Below are 20,681 nucleotides of genomic sequence, written 5' to 3' on the forward strand. Positions count from 1 at the left end.
ACACAATGCCCGGGCTGCGAGCTCATTGTTCTTGTGCGCCCGCCGCCGCCGCCGCCGGGGCTCCGCTGCTGCACGGCGCCGTGCTCCGGAGCGGGAGCACGGAGCGCAGCCCCGGCGGCGTTCCTGCCCTTGCCTGCCTGCCCAGGACGGCCTTGGGTGCCCGGGAGCGGGAGAAGGGAGCACCGGAGCCCGCGTGTGCGCTGCGCTGCGCGGGGCGGATGGAGCGGGAGCACGCGAGGTGAGGCTGGGAAGTGCAGTGCACTCCATTGAACTTTGCTTCCTCTCCTTTTCCTCTCCTTTTCCTCTCCTTTTCCTCTCCTTTTCCTCTCCTTTTCCTCTCCTTTTCCTCTCCTTTTCCTCTCCTTTTCCTCTCCTTTTCCTCTCCTTTTCCTCTCCTTTTCCTCTCCTTTTCCTCTCCTTTTCCTCTCCTTTTCCTCTCCTTTTCCTCTCCTTTTCCTCTCCCTCGTTCCCTGAACACCCCCCCTGCCTGGCAGCCCCCTGCTCCTTTGGGCTCGCTCCGTGTGCGGGTGAAACTGCTGCCAGGGGAGGGCAGGTCACAGAAAAGCCCGGGGATGACAAAAGCAAGAGGAAGTGCAGAGCTTGACTCTGGTGTACACACGGTTTCCCTTCCTGGTGGTTGTTTCAGGCTTTTGTTTTGCCCGCAGTGTGTGTGGAAAGGCCCAGAGCAGCTGTGGGATTGAGGGGTGTCTGGAGCTGGGGCCAGCCCTGGGGTCAGTGAGTGCAGCCCCTTCCTCTTTGCAGGGCTGGGGATGGAAAGGAGAAGCTGCTGCACAAAGCCTGGAGATTTGGGGTGGTGAGGTCTGGTAAAATCTCAGCGGGCTAGCTGGTGAGGCTGAGGTGTGCAGAAGGGAGTGCAAAATAACGTGGTTGTTGAGCAAAAGTTGCCAGTGCTGGATCCTTTGGAAAACAGGAAACAGTGACTGTCATGGTTTAATCATGAGCTCTCCGAGTTTTGGTTTTGACTCCTTTAGCTGACTTCAGTGTGTAATTGGGGCAAATGACTTAATTTTCCTCACCTGAATGAAATGTGGTGGTTGCCTCTGGCTTGAGGAGACTTTTTGGGTATTTGTCTCCCACTCCCAGCTTTGGTGTGGCCGGAGACTGTGGCTATTGTCTGCATGAATGCTGTGAGGTCAGGGAGGTGCAGGGAAGCACTTGTGCTGCCTCTCTGTGCCTCTGGGGTTCCTGTGCCCTGTGAATTTGTACTCTGCAGGGACTGGGATGGGTAACTCTGCCCCTGGACAAAGCTCCTGTGCAAAACAGGGAGCATTTCCTGGGCAGAAAAGGTGAGTGGGACCAGGACAGGCAGCCCTGCCCTCGCCAGTCATCCCTGTGGCTCAGCAGGCAGTGATTTCTGTGCATCCAGGGTTTGTTTTACCTTGCTGGGGGTTATTAGCAAGCAGTGGTTTCTGTGCATCCAGGGTTTGTTTTACCTTGGTGGGGGTTATTAGCAAGCAGTGATTTCTGTGCATCCAGGGTTTGTTTTACCTTGGTGGGGCTGTTTGCCTGCAGAGTCCTTCCTGTGGAGTTGTGGGTGCAGATTCAGGGCTGCCACAGCAAAGTGAGTAAGTGACAACATTCATGGGTTCGAGGAGATGTGTGTGTGATTTTTGAAGCTGTGAACTTACAAAGCTGTGCTGGGGAAGGTCAGGTTGGATTTCAGGGAAAGGTTTTTCTCCCAGAGGATGCTGGGCACTGCCCAAGGAATGGGCACGGCCCCGAGGCTGCCAGGGATGCCCAGGGTGGGATTTTGGGGTGTCTGGGCAGGGCTGAGAGCTGGACTCTGATCCCCATGGGTCCCTTCCAGCTCAGGAGATTCTGTGATGCTGTAATTGTTAACACCGGTTGCAGCTTAGGTGAGAAAAAGGGCATTTTGATGTTGTGGTTTAATAGCCGACTTTTTAAAATAACGCTCAATCTGTAAATTTATTCTCACAGCTCCAAAATGCATCTTTCTGTGGAAGCCACGCCGGGTGGCTGTGTCAGCCATGAAGAACTTCTTTCACTTTTGGGACAGGAGGGGCCCCAGGTGTGCCGGGCACAGGGAGTGCAGGGTGTGTTGGTGGAGGGGTAATGGCCCTGCAGAAGGTGCCGTGCCCTCCCAGCAGGGCTGTTCACAGCCTGCATTGCCCGAGGGGCTCTGACTTCATGCGAGCTCTGCGAGGGACCCTGTGAGCCCCAGTGCCAGGTTACACTCTGCTCCTGCTGTGTGAACAGTGCCCGGATTGTGCTTCATTTCTAGTCGGCAAAATGATGACAATTGGAAAACAATTAGTTATTATGTGATTCTGAAATGAGATGAGGGAGCAAGGACATAAATTAAAAAGCGGTGGCTGGGGTTGGAGTTAACCATTAAAAAACCCAAACAAACTCAAAACAACCAAGTCTAAGTTTCTAATGAACTGGTATTTGGGGTTTTTTTTAAGTGGCATCCTGGCTAGACTAACTATTTTTAATGTTCAGCTATTTTTCACTCTGGTTTTACTATATGTTACAGTTGTCTCAGCTGCATGAAGTCTAAACAAATCATCCTGCTTCACTTAAAGGGATGCGTGCTCTCTGATTTTAGCTCAGAGCTTAAATTTAAATCAATAGGTTGAAAATGCAGCGTATTTTTAAGTGAAACCTATCTTTGAACCATAACAGAACAAACCCCCTATTGATTGGAAACCTGTTTATTCAATGTGCTTCTTTTTAAAGCTGCCTGAAATGAAGTTTGCAGGTTCCTGCTGAGGAGTTGGTTGGGCCAGGGGTGTGGGGAGGTGCGTGAGGCTGGGGCACTGAGGGACCCCACTTTTGGGGATGGCTTTTCCAGCAAGCCGCTGGGAGAAAACCCCTGCCCTCCTTGGAGTGACAGAGGTGTGGGGAGCAGATCCACAAGGCAGCTTTGTGCTCTGCCTGTGGCTTTGCCAGCACAGGCTTTGCTCATGTTGGTGGCTGTGCCCAAGTGCTCCTTTCAGAGAGGCTGATGGGGGAACAAAGGAGCAAACAAGATATGAATGCTGCACTGGCTCCTTGTGCCTTCAGCCCGCGGGGCAAGGGCTGCCTGGAAGGGACTGAAAAGCACAAGCAGATCGGAATATTGGCCTGGCTGTGCCTGCCTCAATAGGTGTTGTGTGCTTGGCTTCGCGTTTGTTTTTTAATGCAAATGTTTGTTAGTTCACTGAGCGCCCGGAATTGTACACTGACCTGGAGAAAAGTGAAACGAGCCAGGATACAAACATCACATTTCCCTCTGTGCCCAGCGGGGGGAATGGTCACCCGTTTGTGTTTGGGGTTTTTTCCTTTGGAATTCTTAGAAACGTGTGTTTGGAATGCGCTGTGTGGAGGTGCTGGTGTTTCTCTGGGTTCCAGACAGAAAGGGTTCTATTTGCATTTGGCATCTTAATTATGTTAGAAGTGCACTTCTGAAAATGTGGATCACTTTGGGGATCACATAAATTCCACAGATGAAAAAGCAAGTTTTGATGATTGAGTTAGTGAAAAATGGGCTATTCTCTGACTGTGTAGGTTGTCTTTTGTTCTTCCTACAGAACACAAATGAGAGGCCAGTTCACATTATAAGATTCAGGATAAGTGGAAGAAAATGAGTGCTCGTTAATTTTGAGGTCTTAGTTAATCTATGCGTTTAATCTACTTGTCTGTAATAAAAAAAGTTACCGTGGTATTATTAATCCCTGACTGAGAGTCAATTTTGGCCTGTTTCAGATATGTAACAGGATTTCTCTTTTATGGTGATGGGTGTTCATGATCTTTTCTGGTACAGGCAGCGAGGGCTGGAGTGTAAATTTATTTTCCTGATCAGCAGGACTAATGAAGGTTCTGTTTTAGTGTTTCTGCCGAGGTGACAGGAGCTGATAAGTCCTGAAGTTTGCTCCCTCCATCCCTGTTGCCAGTGAAATCCTCTTTTTTCCTCTGTCCTTCCTAGCAGTTGAGTGGGCAATAACATGGCTGTGCCTACGGGCTCCTGGCTGCCAAGCAAAACCCCAAATGCTGCTTTCTGTCTGGCCATGCCTTACTGGGGATGTAATTAATTAGAGAGTTTTTTCCTATCCATCTGCTGGCTTGCACAAAACTTTCAGGAATGTTGGTTATTGCTGAGATGACTGTCGTGGCAGGCTGGTTGGAAATTCATTATGCACTACAAGTTACTGGCATGAAATGAGAGAAGGAGGGAATTGGGGAGGGAGGGAAGGGGGAACTGAGGTGAATTAGGGAAGTTTGTTTTCTCTGAGGAAAGGGGATAAAGAAAGAGAAAGGAAGTTGTCATCCAGTGCTAATAAATATTTCTGTCTGGGTGATGAGCAGTGGCTCCTTTATGTTGGTCCTTTTCATGTGGCCAACTGCTTTGGGCTGGAAGCAGACAAATTATTGGGCACCGGGCCCATCTTCCTGCAGATTTTCCTTCTTATTTTTTTAGAGTTCTTTAGAAGTGCTGTAGTGTCAGCTGGTCTGGGAGCAGGCATCTCCTACGACTGTTGGTAAAATACACAGGGGAAACTTCCTTGTCATGTAGTAAAAATGAGTAAAACCAGTAAGGAGCAGAATTTCTTAGCGGCGAGAAGTCACTGTTTAAACTTTCGGGAAGCCCAGCTTTGGTTTGCTTTGCTGTGTGTGTGTGTTTGTAGCATTTTCCCCACATGCAGCAGGGGGAGGGTGCCCGTTCTCCTGCCCTGAACCACAGGTGACTTCCAGCAGCCCTTCTGTGTCTGTGCTTTAGGAAATGGCTCTGACTCCTGGCATCTCAGCCCTGCACTCAGCAGCCTTTGAGCCCTGCCTGTTCCACAACCACCCGTGGACTGCACAAACTGACACATGCTCTCATTTGAGCTCACGTCTTTAACATTTTAACAAGAACGAAGCCAGAGAGGCCTTTTCTCTGTTGCTGCTGAGGTCACAGTGGTCTGAAGGGAGCTGGTAGGGCTGCCCCATGTTCGGAACCTGAGCACCTGCAGTAATGATGTGGTTGCATTGCAAAGTAAAGCAGGATGATCTAGACTTGAGTGTTTTGGTGTGGTGAAATAGAGAATTAAACCAGAATATTATGGTTTCTGTCAAAGCTTACTGTTTTGGCAACCAGTTTATTCCCTGGTCTAAAGAAAATGGCAAATTCAGTTAATAATTAACTATGCATTATAGGGTGTTAGGGGATCAGCAGCTTTGTGCTAAATATCAAAGCTATTAAATATATGTGTTTAAGGATTATGAATCTTCTTAAACAAGTGCATATATGGCAGTAGTCTGCTGATGCCAGCATCCACAAGGGACTGGAATATGTTTACATGAGAAGTGTCATGAATATGAAAAGAGAAAGTGCTGTAGATCATGGAATTCTGGTGCTTTAAGGGTTGTATTTCCCTGAGAAATACCCAGTAAAAAACCAATGGTGTCAGACAATTGGGACCTTCAGAGGGGCTTTGAATGAAGAAGGAGCACAGGTTCATCAGAGCAGTTGCTCCCTGCTTTCAGTGAAGGAAACACAATTTACCAGTGGCTGTGTGTCCTGTGGTGCCTGGTACTGCCGTGCCAGGGGTGCAGCCTGGCCAAGAAGGAATGCAGTGTCTCCATTAAAGATCCTCTAATGAGGTCGGTGCAGGAGACTTAAACACTTAATCCTCATTTCTACAAACTGGGAGTGAGATGCAGGAAATCTAATTTATGTCTCTAAGGTCATTCATTTTCATGAAACTTAATAGACCTGGCTCTGACTGCTCCTTAAACCACTGAATTATGTTACTTGCCTTCCAACATGAACCCTTCAGATGAGAACCTTTACTCCATCATTCAACAAACCTATTTACCTGGACACTTAAAGATCGCTGTGTGTCAAATGCCCAGCTAGCAACTCCCCAGGAAATCACTGGTTTTATCCCCTTGATGTGCCCCTCCTGTCTGTGGTTGATCAGGGAAACCAGTAAGGATCCAGGTCTGTTCTGCTCTGCTGGAACTGTCCTGGCTGCTGTTGGAATGCTTGATCAGAGTTCTGAGCTATTGGAGGGCAGTAGGTGAGAAGGCAGTGGTGCACAAGGTGTGGTAATCTGAAGGTTGATTTTAATTGTACTAATTCACAGGGAGGTTCTGGATTTCTCAGTTCCTGTATCTCACTTGTCCTTTAGCAGGTCACTAGAAATGTATGTGACTTGTAACATGTTTATTTTGTTCCTCTGCTTAGGTGTTTTTCATGCTTCTGCCCATTTCCCCGCTGTAGACTTTGAGATTCTCCCTGTTCTGCTTTTTGGTGATTAATGTGAGTGTTTGAGGATGTTTCTTTTCCCCTGAGTCTCAGTCCCTGTGACAGCTCACCTTCCAGGGCTGGCTTTGTTAAACAGCCTGTAAACAGCATATCTGCTCATTCTCCTGCCTGGAAAAAGTCATTTGATTCTTATTTCCTGCTTGTCTTCATGCTGAATAGCCTCAGTCCTTCCTTGTTGGGTTTTATTGTGTAAGTGCTTCTCTTTGGAGCGCGAGCAGCGCTGGTTCTCTGGGTGCTCGCTGCTCTCTGCAGCCCTGCCTCAATTAACGGGCTCTTCCCTGCGCTAATTAGTCAGCAAATAACTCCTTCCACGGCTTTTGTCCCAAAGTACGAGTTGGCAAGATGAGGAATGTAATTACTTTTGTGTGTGTTTAGTCAAGGCTTCCGAGTCCCCAGAAGTTCCGTCCGCGCTTTCCTCGCTGTCCTGTCCTGGGGAACATCTGGGGAACATCTGGGCTGTTCCTGAGAGGGGCTGGGAGGGATTCCTGGAGAATCCCTGCTCCAGGAGTTCTGTGTGAACCTGAGCATGTGTCCTGTGGTAGATTCCCAGCTTATTGCACTTGGGTAATATCTTTCATTCCTGGAGGTGATAAAGGGTCGGGTACAAGCAGGCAACAAGAGAGACTGGGGAGATTGCAGGCTGTGAATTCCTGACAAGAATTTAGATGTTGGTGCCACAATATTTGGCTTGTGCTCCAGACACAGAAAAAAGTGGCCAAACCCATTGCATGACCTTGAGCCAAGTAACTCCTTGCAGTTGTGTTCCTCTGCTTACAGGAGGGGTGTGAGGGTGCTTTGTTATCAGGGAGCTTTATAGCTGTTGGGCAATAAGAAAGTGCCAATTTGCTGTGTCTGTTTACTCTGCTAATCTCAAAATGTGTTTAACTTAGTTAAACACCGTGTTTCCTTTTCTCAGTGATTGTAAACCAGGTGGTTAATGAATAAAGAATTTATATATAAATATATGCATATAATGGTATATTTACATCAAAACATCACTGAGCTCAGTTCCATGTCACTGCAGATCACCACGTTCTCAATGTACCTTTGAGTTTAAAGCATTTGCTTTTCTTTTACTTAAAGGCCTAATTCTGATGGCAAGTGTATGTTGTATCTTTGCATTTGTTATTTAGTGTCCCAATGTATCTATTTGGTATTACTTGTCCATAGCAAAGTAGTTTAGGGTTTTGCCACACCAGCAGCTGTAGAGAATATCTAATTCCTTGGTATTGAATGGAAATTATTCTTATTGTTTTTTAAATGCCTCTTCTGTTAGATGCCAGATTTGAGTTATATTATTTTTCTTTTCCTTGAAAGTTTTAGAACAAATTTCTGGTTTGCTGCTTTCCGTGGTTTTCAGAACTTTTGTCTTGCTGTGGATCGAGTTTGCCTTTAAGATAAGCTTTGTAGGGATAATCTTGCCCTTGGTTTAGGTATTTGTGCATTCAGTGGAGCAGAAGGATGAGGCAGGACAGCTCTGGGCGCTCCTGGTGCTGAGTCCTGCCCTTGGTGTCCCTCCTGTTCCTGAGGGGCTCCTGCAGAGAGCCCTTCCCAACCCACGCTGGAAATGCTCCTGAGGAGCCTTCTCTGCCTCCTCAAACTGCAGGGCTTGGGATTTCACTCTCAGGTGCACAAAGGTGAAGTTCTGAATGTTGAATGAGCCTGCCAGGATGGAAGGAGGTGGAGTCACCCCACCGGAGGCTGAGGAAAAGCCAGGGGGATATTTCCTATGTACATGTTTGGTTTTAATAAAAATATGTTCTGCAGAATCCAGTTCAGTAGGAACATAATTTGCACCTCATTTAAATAAGGTTTTTCAATCAGTCTGTGGTCCAGTGGGTGTATGAAGAATCAAATCTGTGTTCTCTCTTCCCTGGGGAGAGGAAGGGCGGGCTCCGGGGAGGAAAATGAGGCAGAAGAGATTAATACTTGCAGTGCAGGAAACACTGATCCCTCTGTGATCTAAAGTTTCTGTTTGAAGTCCAAGCAGGTCTATTCTCTGTGTGCCTGGATGTGTTCTTGAGCTGCTCTGGCCTTTCTGTCTGGGCTGTGATTAGAGAAGTGGTTGTGGTTGTAGTGGGCTGGTGTCACAAGTAAAACCAAAATAGTCCTTAAACTCTACAATAAAACTCAAACAATTATCAGGGAGCATGGCTGGGGTGGGAGGGTTTCCTTCTCTTGTGAGTGTACTTGGGCATGTGCATGAGTTTGCCTCATTTCCTGAATCTGACTTACTGAGTTTCATTGCATTCATTTTCCACCTTATGTTGACACAGAAAGACACCAGACTTAAAAGGTACCTTAAAAGTACCTCTTGGCAGCAGCAAAGCCCTTGTCTTCAGTGCTCAGGCAAATGCCTCAAAAACACTTGCAGTTTTGAGAGGAGTGGATTTTTGTGTGGGCAGAGCCTATTTGAGCAGCATCCTTAAGCATCCCTGGGAGATTGCTGCCTGCTTAGTTCCTTGATGTTCCCAGTTCTCAGGGTCATCAGTTCCTACTTGCAGAAATAGGGCTTCAGGGGCCAGCCATCCGTGGCAGGCTCTGGCTCCTGCAGCTGTGGGGAGATGTTTCTGCAGTTTCAGGAGGCTGCAGATGTTAAGTGTTTGTCAGGAGGAGCTGGAGCGTGCCACGTGCCTGATGTGCCTGCTCTGGTGACTTGATTAGCTCTGGATTTGGGCTGCAGATAAATCGGCTGTCAGCGGGGGCTGCCAGTGTTGTCTCTATAGCACAGCACAATTTTTAGGTGTTTTGGTTTGTTTTGAAAGCCACTGGTATCAAAACAAACCTTGAGTGCTCTGGGGACCGAGCGCTGCCTGAATTGGGAGCTCTCACATTTGTGAAAAACTGAGATGAGGGGAGGGAGCGCTGGAGTCTGGCATTTGGGGGTTCCCTGGGTAGGGACACGCATCCAATCCTTTCAGAGGAGGGAGCTGCTCAATGCTGTCAGAGTGCAGCCTCTCCAGGGCTTGCCCATGTGGAATCCTGAGCCCCAGCACCCTGCAGGAGCTGGGAATCCAGGGGAATTGCGTTTGGCTGCTGCCATCAGTGCAGTGTGCTCCTGAGAGGACAAAGCCTTTGTGTAGTCTGGCTTTTTGATGATCCCGAGCTTGAGGGAACCCACGTTTCTCTGTAGTGGTAACTCATTCAGCTGTGTCTAAAATCTGATTCTCTCTTGTAGGAGGCAAAAATATTTGCTATGCCTTTGGTTCTCAGTGAAGTGTCAGAGCTGAAACACGTTTAAAGGAATCTCTGTTAGATCACAAGGTTTAATTTTGCTTGCTTGTGCACTTTTTTCTCCAGCATGGGATTTCTTGCTATTTTCTTGTTGTGAAAAAGAGCCCTTAGAGTGCCTTTCACCATGGCACAGCCCCATCCAAAAGGAAAACGGAAAAAAAAAGTGGAAAACAGAAGGGACTGGGGAATGTGCTTCTCAAAAAGAATGTGACAGCTCACCTACACATCACTTCATTCTGTGTGTGTCAGGAGAGTTCATCAGACATGGATTTGCTCATCTGTGTTAAAGAGAACTCCTTCTGTGACTGAGCAACTGCAAAGCTCAGAGTTCCACGGCTGGAGGTTGAGGTGAGAAAGTGGTTCAGCTTTGGGCCACAGGTAGGTGCCACTCCAGTGTTTGTGTGGCAGTTTGGCTGCTGGAGCGAGAGTTGGATTTCATTATTCCCAGAGCAGGGAGGAGCTGGGCACATCCTTGGGCACTGACTGGCCCTGGAGTGGCCACTTTGGCCTGCCTGGGCTGGCTGGTGCTTGCCACACATTTCAGGCAAGCAGAAAAAGCTTTCTGGAGGCTCCCAGGCAGCTGGAAACATTCCTGCCTGGGTTTAGGAGAAGGGGAAAGAGCTGTGCAGATGATTATTAGGGGAGCTTGGGAGTGCAAATTGTATTTATTGGAAAGAAGCCAGCTCTTAAAAAGAACTGTAAAGACCCGTGCTCTGATCAGCTTTTGAATGTGGAAAGAGCTCCCCGGTCTGAATTACAGGGCTCTGGTTAAATGATTACATGAGGTATGTTTAAAAATAGCAAATGTCTTTTATGTCCAGTCAAATAAGGTTCTTGGCAGTCAAATGAAATCTATGTTGACTTCCATCTGACAGCCAAGTGACTCAAATTCTGTGTTTCCTAAAGGAAAATGGCTTTTTTATTTTTAGTTTCCGATTAATTCCATTGTAGCCTGGAACAATAAATAATCTTGTACTGGATTTTCTTTATAAAAGTAGGATCCATAACTCTGCAAGCAAGCTTTAGTTCAGCTGTTTGAAACAGGGGGGGGTTTAAATGCTGTGCTAAGGCAAGTTAGAATTTGTGAGGGCTCTTTTTTCAGTGGGAAATGGTCTGTTGAATGCTTCTCTAGCATGTTCCTGTGCACTTCAGCTTGCCAGATTAACAGAGCCATTAGTAATAGCCACTCCTGCTCCTTCAGCCTGAAAGAGTTGGTAAGCATGGAGCTATATGTAGTTTGTATTTTTAATTAAACTTGTACCGGGATTATCTTGTATTACCAGCTACCTTCTAGAAGATTATGTTCATAAAAGGTTCATGAGTTGTTAAGTGGAAGAGATTAAAGTGATTGTTGGCGTGTTAGTAGAATTATTTGTTGCCTACGCAGCATTTGTTCATAGCTTTAATTTGCCAGTAATGGAAGACAAGTAAAATGCAAGCATCTGACTTTTAAAATCTACACTAGCTGACAAAACCAGGCCGTATTTCAGAGTGATTGCCTTTTGTATTATTATTCTTTTAATGTGATGTTTGCTTGCTCAGAAATATCGAGTGCAAGAATATTGTTTTCAGTGTTTTCGGTGCTCTTACATTCTGGTGATGCTCTTAATAGTGTGACCAGAAATGTATTGTATTAAAAAATGGAAAACCACTTAAAGCGTGGAGGGGATAAAGGAGCACAAAGAACTGATGAGCAGATGCTGGAGGAGATGGTTTCTATTATAGTGGACTTGTAAATCCTCGCTGTGTTGGTCATTTAATCAATACAGGAGAGGTGTTGGAGGGATCCTGTGCTTAGGGAGATAATGTCTCTAAACGCAGTGCTTAGGATGATTTCATGCATGCAGACCTGTTTAGAATGAGCTGTGGGATAGGTCGGGCAGCATGAAGAATGCAGCGGGTGTCTGTGCTGTTATCAAACCCCATTAGCGAGTTGTGGCTGCTGAAAGGGTCCCTTTGTGGGGCTGGGGTCCCTCCGGGGCAGGGGGTGCCTGGCCCCCCTGGGCCATGAACGGTGCCTGTGTGCTGCAGCCACAATGCAGGCACAGTGGGAATAAACATCTGCTGCCTTTAATAATGGATGCCAGGCGGCCTGGGCAGCTCCAGGCTGCACTTGGTGTGTTTTACACCCAGCGAGTTCAAACAAACAGGGCAAACTTAGGCTGTGCCATTCTGCTGGGGAAACAGGAGCTGTTCCTGTGGGATGAATTTCTGTGTGCAGGTAGAGTAAACCCAGTTCCCAGTGCCTCCAGTGGTGCTGCAGGGATGTGGTGCATGTTCTGCTCTGGATGTGGTGTAAAATAAGATATTTTCCCCTCTCCTTTTGACAAGCAGCTGCCTTGCAGTTGTTTGTGTCTGTGTGGCTGGTGCCCCTTGGCAGGGCTGTGCCAGAGCTGCAGTCCTGGCTCTGCCCAGCCTGGTCCCCAGCTCTCCGGCGTGGGGATGCTCGAGATGATTAAGAATTCTGATGGTAATTGCTCTTTGCTTGCCAAAAATGTGTTCTGTTAACAATATGTCCAATTTCACTGCCTGTGCCCAGGGTGAGGCTGCTCTGTGCTGGCACTGCCAGCGTGTGCCTGCCTGGTGTAGGGGCCATGTCCAGGGTCTGGGTTTAACTGGAAAGTCACACAGCACTGACCATCCCCAGGCTGCTCTCTGGAACTGGGAAACCACAACTCCTGTCTGGAGCTACCTGCAGACCCAGATTTGCATGGCCAGGCTGGTGAGAAGTGCATTGCTGTGTTTTCAAACCCAGCTCCCTGGATTCCCAGTGCTCCTCCAGCCAGGCAGGATATTCAGGGAGCATCCAGTGTACAGGCCAGTCACCACATGGTGGCAATTTTCTCAGGAAAGGAATCTGTGTGCATAGAAAGCCTGAACTTCCCGTGCTCAAACAGGAAGAATGCGAGTGTGCTTTCAGTTAGGATGTGAACTACATTGATGGCTCTGTTTTGCAGATGTGGTGAGTTTGAGAAGGTCCACAGATCACAGGAGACTAGAGGGAAATTACCATGAGCTCTGCCCTTGAATTTAGTATTTCGTGCATGTCTAGCTGGTAAAATGCTAAATGCAATTTTTTCAATTATAAAGGCTTAGCAAGGCTTAGAGATGATTTTCTGAGATTCTGAAATATGTACTATTTAATACATAATGCAAAAGGAAAAGCTGGTTTCTTAATGTAAGAACATGAAAATGGAACCAGCTGCAACGTTATGCCACCCTGATGCAGCTTTGATGCTCCACTTTTAGCAGTGGATTAAATATTGATACCTCTTTCTGCCCCCTCACCTCCCGTACACTTAAAGCTTTTGCAGTTGTTTTCAAGTGTTTAGAGAAGAGCTGGTCAAGTTTCTGTAGTTTTCCCCACTAGATTTTTGTGAAGTATTAAGGGTTTATGTTTGTAGTTTAGGGGGAGGAATGTATGAGCGATTCTCTTCCATAAATACAGGGGTCTGTTGGTGAGCAGCAGAGCTGCAGGACTTTGTGAGCTCCTGGTTTGTGTGGGCAAGGAGGAGCACGATGTCCCTTGGCTGCAGCAAGATCAGACCCCAGGTCGAGTAAACAGTATATGAAATTAAACTATAAAATGGAAAATAAATGTGTGATTATATCCCAAATGAAAGACAGATGTGAGGAACCCAGGGATTACAGGGCTGGTATGAAAACCATGCAAGAATCTGATGCTTGTTTGAGCTGCATATTAGCTCTCAATGTGAGTTATATCCCTCTGAAACTGCTCAGGATGCTGGGGAAAAGTTCCTGTGCTGCCAGGGATTAGGAACGTGGGGAGGTTAAGAGGAGATTTGTAAGGCTGTTGGAATATTCAGCTTGCAGTGGAAACTCTGAGTTCAGCTGGACAAGGAGCAGGGTTACACCAGGGCCAGTTCTCACCGTGTCACTGGTGCCTCTGAGGCCCCTGGGCTGAGCTCAGTCCATCCCCAAACATCTCAGCATCCATGAGCTAACTTGTGTTCCTGACACAGATTCACTGAAGGAGCTTTCCCTGCTATCAGAGGAGCAGGAATTTCCCCACAGGTAATAGAATCATCTCAGTGAGCTAAAGGTGGCTGCAGCATTAAAGCTGGAGTTGGATCAGGATCACTGAAAATGTTTCTAGGTCCTACTGTAAGCTCTGTAAAATACACTTGGTGTGCTAAATTCTGATGTCTTTATTTAGTCCTTACTCTGGTGGAAATGAAGTCAGTGGCAGATGTTGCAGGACTGGTCCATACTGACCCAAATATCAGCAAGCTAAATTTATTCTTTTTATCCATTTCTGTACATTGCATTGCCTTGTCTTTTTTTCTACGCTGGAAATGGAAATTGTGCCTGACTTCCCTTGCAGGATCACATCATTGACATTCCAGGGAGGGAACACAGTCGATATTCCCTGGTCCTAATAAAATGTGGCAGCTTTGCAGTGACAGCCCAGGATCAGCCTGCAGACTCTCACATTTACAGCCCTGCCGGAAATTCTGACCTTGTTTTCCTGGAGAGCCGTGAGCAGGGCTGTGATGCTGTGGGTGATTCCTGTAGGACAGGTGGTTCCTCTCCTCCTGGCTCCACACTCCTGGGTGTTCCTGCTGGAGCAGTGGGGAGCACTCAGTGCAGGAGTTTGGGTGTTCCCCACAGTCTGGCTGCTTCTTTGCATTGCCTCTCCCGTGTGCTGGGGTGTGTGAGGAAGATTTATCTGTGCCCAGCTCTGCTGGGATGGAGAGGGGTGGTGCTGTGAGAAACCCCTGCTCCAGAGCTGCTCTGGGAGACGGGCAAGGCAATAAAAGTGCAGCTCCACGGCAGAATGCTCTGTTCTGAAAAGCAGCATGAGGAGAGAACAGTCATATTCTGTGACAGCAGAATCAATAGGGCCTCTGTGGAAACAAATGAGAGTTTTATCTCTCCAGGCTATTGTTGAGGGCAGACTGAGGCAAATGTCTAATGGGTTCATGCTTTTGAAATCATTCTGTAACTGTAAGGGAGAGGAACAGGCTTTTAAAAATGGAGTGAGCAATTATGAAAAGGAGGTTAGTCTGCACTCCTGGAAATGGTGTTTAGTCGGGGCTGGGTGTTGGGTGTTTGAAGCAGTCACAGCTGCCCAGAGTGGCTCTGTGTGTTTGTTCAGCCCCGTGTGGGTGGATGGGAGTGAAACCTGGATTCTGTGCTCAGGAGAACCTGTGAGGAGAGGCAGAGCCCCTGGTTTCTTTCCCAGGGAATACCCCTGCCATTCTACCCTCAGAGAAATGGGGTGGTTGGGCAGCATCCCTGTCACCCTTGAGTGCTGGCACTGAGCTTGTGCCCCAGGATGGCTCTGCAGAGGTGCCTGTAAATGTTTGGGAACAGGAATGGGAACAGGGATTGCTCACAGGAACGCTGTGCTCCATGGGAGCAGGGAGGAATGGGCTGTTCTGAGCCTTTCCTGCTGCAAAGCAGAGGAACAAATGATTTGAGAACACAACATTGACGTGCACAAAGTGTTACCATAAGCTGCGCTGGGGTACTGGGAAGCTGTGATGCTTCTGCCAGCTCGTGAAGTTCTTGGGTTGTGGGGTTTTGGATAGAAAACCGGGAACGTGGGGATGCTCTGTGTTTGTTTTTGATAAAATAACTCCATAATGGGGTGTTTTGGCCAGGCACACAGCTCCCTTTAACTTGGGAAGGAAGAGTGAGAAATTCCAGCTGGGATTTCTTGTTTATACAACACATGTGCTGGGGCTCTTGCCTCCTCCTTACATGTGTGTGTGTGTATATATATATCTATATATATAGATAGATATAGATATATATATACACACACATATATATAGCTGTGGTGCTGATTATGCAAACAAGGAGAGATGAGCACTCACTGGATTGCCAGGGTTGTTTGAGCCTCAGCAATTTATTCAAACTTAGTAATTTCATGTGAGATGGGAGATGTTTGCTTTGGCTGCTCGCCAAGTTTGAAACTTACTTGTTTTGTTTTTAAAACACTTGGAGTGCCAAAAGCCTTTGTTACATCCTCACTTCTGTTACTGGAGTGGGAACCAGGAAAGAAAAATGCCTTTTTTTTTTTTTAATGAAAGAATAGCCTGAGTTTCAGAAATACTAAGCAGAAGTGATTTTTTTTCTCCCCCTTTTACCTTGTCAAATTAACATGATTGCATGTTTCACTTTTTATGCTAAGGAGTTTCTGATCTTCAAAGACAATTTTCAAAAAGACATGCTGGTTCAGCCAAGGAGACTAATATTTTAGAAGGAATATTACCAGTAATAAAAAGACAGAGTTATGATAGTTTGCATTAATTTTAATAACTTTTTGTGCAGCTCTCGAGTCGAGATGTGAGAAATTAAAGGGAGGCAGTTCTGGCTTGGCCTGCAGTGCGTTTGTTCCTGCATTGTCTCACTCAGACATGGAAAAGGCTGCAGGGAGCCTGGGGGGGCTCCTGGGGGGTCACCTCAGGATCCCAGGGCAGCAGTGGCACCATCCTGTGTCCCCCTGGGCAGCTCTGCCCTTCAGATGGGACAGCACAAAAATTCTCTTGGACTTGAGGAGCAGCTGGGTTAGCAGAGGGTAAAACAGAATGTGCTCTGTGCTGCCTGAATTGTGTGCTAGTAATTAGCTGTGCAAGTCGATTCCTTTAAAACAATGGGGTCAAAAACACCAGTTCAATATCCACACAGTGGGTGTTTTCCAAAGAGATGTAAAATCAGAAACACTTTAAACGTGGGGTGTAAGTAGAATATCTAATGAGTTCCTGTGAAATGTCAAATCTCATTTATCATGGTAACCATCAATAATGCACCAGATGTTTTGACTGCATTTGGTTTTGTATTAAATTAAACATAGGCAGGGGTGCCTGAAGTTCATCATTAATGCTGCCAAGGCTGCTGCTGTGACAGCCACTCTGTGTTCTGGGGCTTTGGTGCTGCTGGTGGCTCTGGGTGTGATGTGTGTGTTTGGGGGTGCCTTGCTTGGACTAAAGAATGGCTCTGAAATTGGTTCTCTTCATTCAGCTGAGCTCATACTCAAGTTAAAACTGCTTTGAACCGATTTTTTTTTTTCTTCCATCCTGTCAATCAGGTCTTACATTATTAGTTTAGTGAGTAATTACATTCACTGTTTGCATTTTCCTCGCTGAGATGGAGGCAAGGTTCTAAATGGTAATAATTAGATATAATACCTGTGTTGTGAGGTAAGCAGGAAACTTCAGATGCCTGGGATGTTGCAGTTAATGGCACCTGTGTCTGGGATGCAGCCCCTGGGGTTTGTGAGCAGGGAGGGAGGGAGGCACTCACTGATTCTGCTGCTCAGAGCTGGCCCCAGCCCTGCCCTGGCTGCTGGGGGGACAAGGACGTCTGTCCTGCCTCTGAGCCACGTGTGGGAGAACAGGGGAATGAGGATGGCAAACCTTGGAGAGCCAGCATATCCCCTCCCTCTGTCCTTAGAAAATCAGCTACATCACTGAAACAAGGCTTGAAAAGCGTGCTCTGAAGCCAGAATAAACACCCTGAAATTTTTATCATAATGTTGCTTTTAAAAGTCCTAAATGTCCTCTATTTAAAATGAAATTCTTTTGTATTAACCTGCTTTCATATGCTAGCTTTCACCAGACTGCAGAATTGCCTGATTTGACTTTCTAATGGAACTGTAATGAATCTTCTGGGAAATGGAGCGATTGAGTGCATACACTGTGCAACTCCATTGTGAGACACCCTGTTAGATCCGCTGGATTCCTGATTTTATTTTTTCTGAGGGGTGGGGTGTCCCTGTCAGGTATTCAAATCGGAACCAAATGCATTCTCCAGGGCACTTGGGGAGCTCAGGCACTCCAGTGGGGAGCATTGCCTTGATTAAATCTGTTTGCAGCATCACACACACAAATAGGCTGGGTGATGGTTGCACAGTTAGATTAAATTCAAAGGCATGCATTTGGAGAGAAAAGAATAAAGATGAAATTTATTGGCAGATACCCATGTAGCTCCTTTGAATACCTACAGGACAGATTATTTTTAAAAATGTATCAAAGTGCACACAAAACTCTGCACAGGGAGTGTGTTTTTGTGTTAAAATGCTGCCTTATTCTGCAGCTGTACTTGCACAGTGTCTGCCTTGTGAACAAAACGAGCCTTTGAAGAATATTGCATATATGATATGTGAAAGGGAGGGGAGAACCCGAGTATCCAGTGCTCAGCTTGGCACCCAACAGCCATTCCTTTCATACTTTGATTTCAGGGCCAAAATGCCCATTTTTTTGCACTCTTTGCAGCCTGCTCCAGGGAAGGCCATACCCAATTCTCTCGTGTCTTGCTTGTCTTGATACCTTTTAAAGTGGTATATGGAGTCCTGGGGTTTTTAGTTTCTGTTCTTTGGGCTTTCAGTTTCTTTTTGCCATTTCTCCATAGATTTTTCCAAGTTTACAAAAACACTGGGAGTACCATTCAGCTTAGATCTGGTCCTTCAAAAGGCCATCCTTGAGACAAAAACTGTCCAGCCCTTCACACCTGGGGCTTGTTGGCTCTTTCAGGTGTGTGGAAATCCCATTTCCAGGGCACTGCTGGGTGGAATCTCCTGCACATCTCTGTGGTGGCTTTGGGAATGGGGCCAGGATACAGCCTAGAGCAGGGAGGACAGCAAATATTGGCAGCTGGAACTTAAGGTAGCAAAATAATAGAAGAAAATTATCTGTAAGTGCCAACTTCCAGCTCGGTGGCTGATACAGCTTCTCCTGGGAGGTCAGGGCTGCTTAAAGGGGGATTTCCCCACTGCATATTCACCTGATAAGGGCTGATCTGTTCATTCAGAGCAGCTCTGTGCAGTGCCCTTTTCCTGAAAGTAATGGAAATTGCTGTGAATAAAACTAGACACAGTTTATATATCTGTGGGGAAAAAAATCAATATTTTCTTTGGGATCTGATGCTGAGTCCACTTAAATCTGTTTAACTTCAAAATGCAGGTAGTATATTGTAAGATGAAGACAGATAAGTAGAAAGCAGGTTCTCAAGCCTTGGAGAATGTTAAAAATTCTATATTTTTCCTGCAGATAACCTTTTTCTTCTGTCAGCTGAGTTGGGCAATTGAAATAAAGGCTGGAGGTGCACAGAGAAGATGTTCTGTGGGCTTATCTCCAAATTGTGTCAGCGTTTTCTGCTCCCCCCTCTCTCCCCTGCCTGGTTTCCTTCCATATCAAATAATAATTCCTTAAATCCATTGTAGTAGGTGGGTTCACGTGTGTGTGAGAGGAGTTGGGGACAGGATTGGGGACACAGCAGAGCAGGGGCTGCCACCCCGTGTCCCTCCCCATGTCCTGGGTGGCCGGCGTCCCTGGCGTGTGGCTGCCGTTCCCTGCCAGCTGTTGCCATTTTGCATTCTGTTTTTGTAATCAGCCTCTCTAAAATGGCTTTATTGTTGGCTGATCAGGTGTATCCTGCCATAAATAAAACATTGGCAGTAATTGGCTGTGACAGCTCCGCCGCCGCCGCCCCGAGCCCCGGCCCCTCTCCCCGGGGTAATTGGCTTTGACGGGTTCTGGTAGCTGCAATAACACTGATCCATGAGCCTGTGTGAGCTGCATAATGCCTCGAGGATTTTGTACCCATCAATATGTCCTCAGCTTGAATCATTTTTTTCATACTTTTTCCGTGGCAGTTTATTAAAAGGAATGCTTGCTGCATTTACTGTGTGTTTGGTATCTACACAGCCTCAGCTGTCATGGCAGATGAAAACACCATCCTGCAATTCCAAACGCTCCTGTGTGCCTGCTGCTGATACAAAGAAAACCCCCCTGCCATTGCCCAGAGACACTTGCAGCTCGAGTCTCTCCTTTCTGTAGGTACACTGATGCTTTGGAACGATCCCTGATAATAAAACACGATAATCTGTTGGCAAGAGCACAACTGCTTTTGTTTGCAAAACTTAATAAGCTGTGAGACAAACACAGAAATATGCAAAGGCAGAGCTCTACGTGCTAAGTGAGGCCTGACAGTTTCGGTTCTAACCACAGCTGAAGGCGTGCTGACTTGTTTGCTACCTTGGGTAATAACTCAGATTTCTTTTGTGGTGTCTGGTGGAAAAAAAAAAAAAATCAAAATCTTGTATTTGCTGCTATTGGATGACACTTGATCTTATTAGGGCATTCTGAGAAATGTAAATGGCAGCAAATCCAACTCGGTTGGATCCTAATCAGCTGCAGCACCAAAGTTATTGGGTTCTTAACCAGAATTGGCACACAGAGCTGAAATTCATTAAAAGTAGTTCTTAAAGTGGGATTAGTTTTTCTCGGTTACAATTACTGCTGGCTCATCACGGAGAGCAGAATTTCTGTGGGTGAAGTGTGCCCAGAGCAATTCACTATCTCAACAGGAGTCGTGACTCTTTGGGAAGGAAGTTTGTGTAAATATCCCTGGAAACTTTGCTCCCTGACAAGCTTAGGGCTCTCTCCTAGGGAATAATTTCCAAAGGATTCCAGGAATGCTTCAGGAGCCACTCCAGAGCAGAGCATGTCTGCAGTGGCTGAGAGGAAGGTATTACTGCTCCTGAGGAAGGTATTACTGCTCCTGAAGAAGTTTATTTTTTTAAAATGTGCTGATTCTGACATGGGTTATGGGTTTGCAGTCGTGCAGTACCACAGTGCTGATGGCTCTTGTGGGGAAATAGCAGATAACTCCTAGTGGGATGATCTGCATCTTTATTTTTAGAAACAAAGCCCTTCCCAGAGAAACAACCCCTCTGCTTTCGTTATGTCATTGTGGGGACGTCTGGCGAAGTTTTAGCTCCTTGTTTCATGGACTCAGCTGTGTCTTGGTACTGGAAATAAAAGTTGTCTGTTTAATTGTGTGCTGCAGAGAGGAGGTTGTTGATCAATGCCTGTTCTCTTCGGATTCCAGCTTTCTGTGACAACAAATAATGTTTTCTACTCAGCTCATACTTTGTTTTCATAATTGTTTGTGTCTTGAACCTTCAGGCAAAACCCTGAAGCAAAGTGTTCCTCACTCTGTGTTCCTTCCACTGGTGTTTTGGAGGAAAAGGTACTGAAATGTCATTCTTTCCACCAGATGAACTCACAGTGCAAATAAAATTTCAGAATGGGATTTCCTTTATTTTTGGTAGATTATCTCCCCTGAAAATTACAGTAATCACTTGGGTACAAGCTTTTCTGAGGCAGAAAAAAAAAACCAGTTTCAGGAGCTCACTTCTGCA

The 20,681-nt window shown here is 46.5% G+C and overlaps 1 protein-coding gene across 1 annotated transcript in view; it reads left to right on the plus strand.

Moving 5' to 3' along the window:
* The first annotated feature begins 222 nt into the window (after positions 1-222).
* The window catches only part of RERE (arginine-glutamic acid dipeptide repeats), a 166,826-nt gene continuing 146,367 nt past the window's right edge, over positions 223-20,681 (plus strand). The window contains exon 1 of the mRNA XM_077190089.1: positions 223-238. The gene's annotated coding sequence lies outside the window, so the exon portion shown is untranslated. The remainder of the gene's footprint in view (positions 239-20,681) is intronic.

The sequence above is a fragment of the Agelaius phoeniceus genome, chromosome 24 (assembly GCF_051311805.1).
Source record: "Agelaius phoeniceus isolate bAgePho1 chromosome 24, bAgePho1.hap1, whole genome shotgun sequence".
Classification (NCBI taxonomy): Eukaryota; Metazoa; Chordata; class Aves; order Passeriformes; family Icteridae; genus Agelaius; species Agelaius phoeniceus.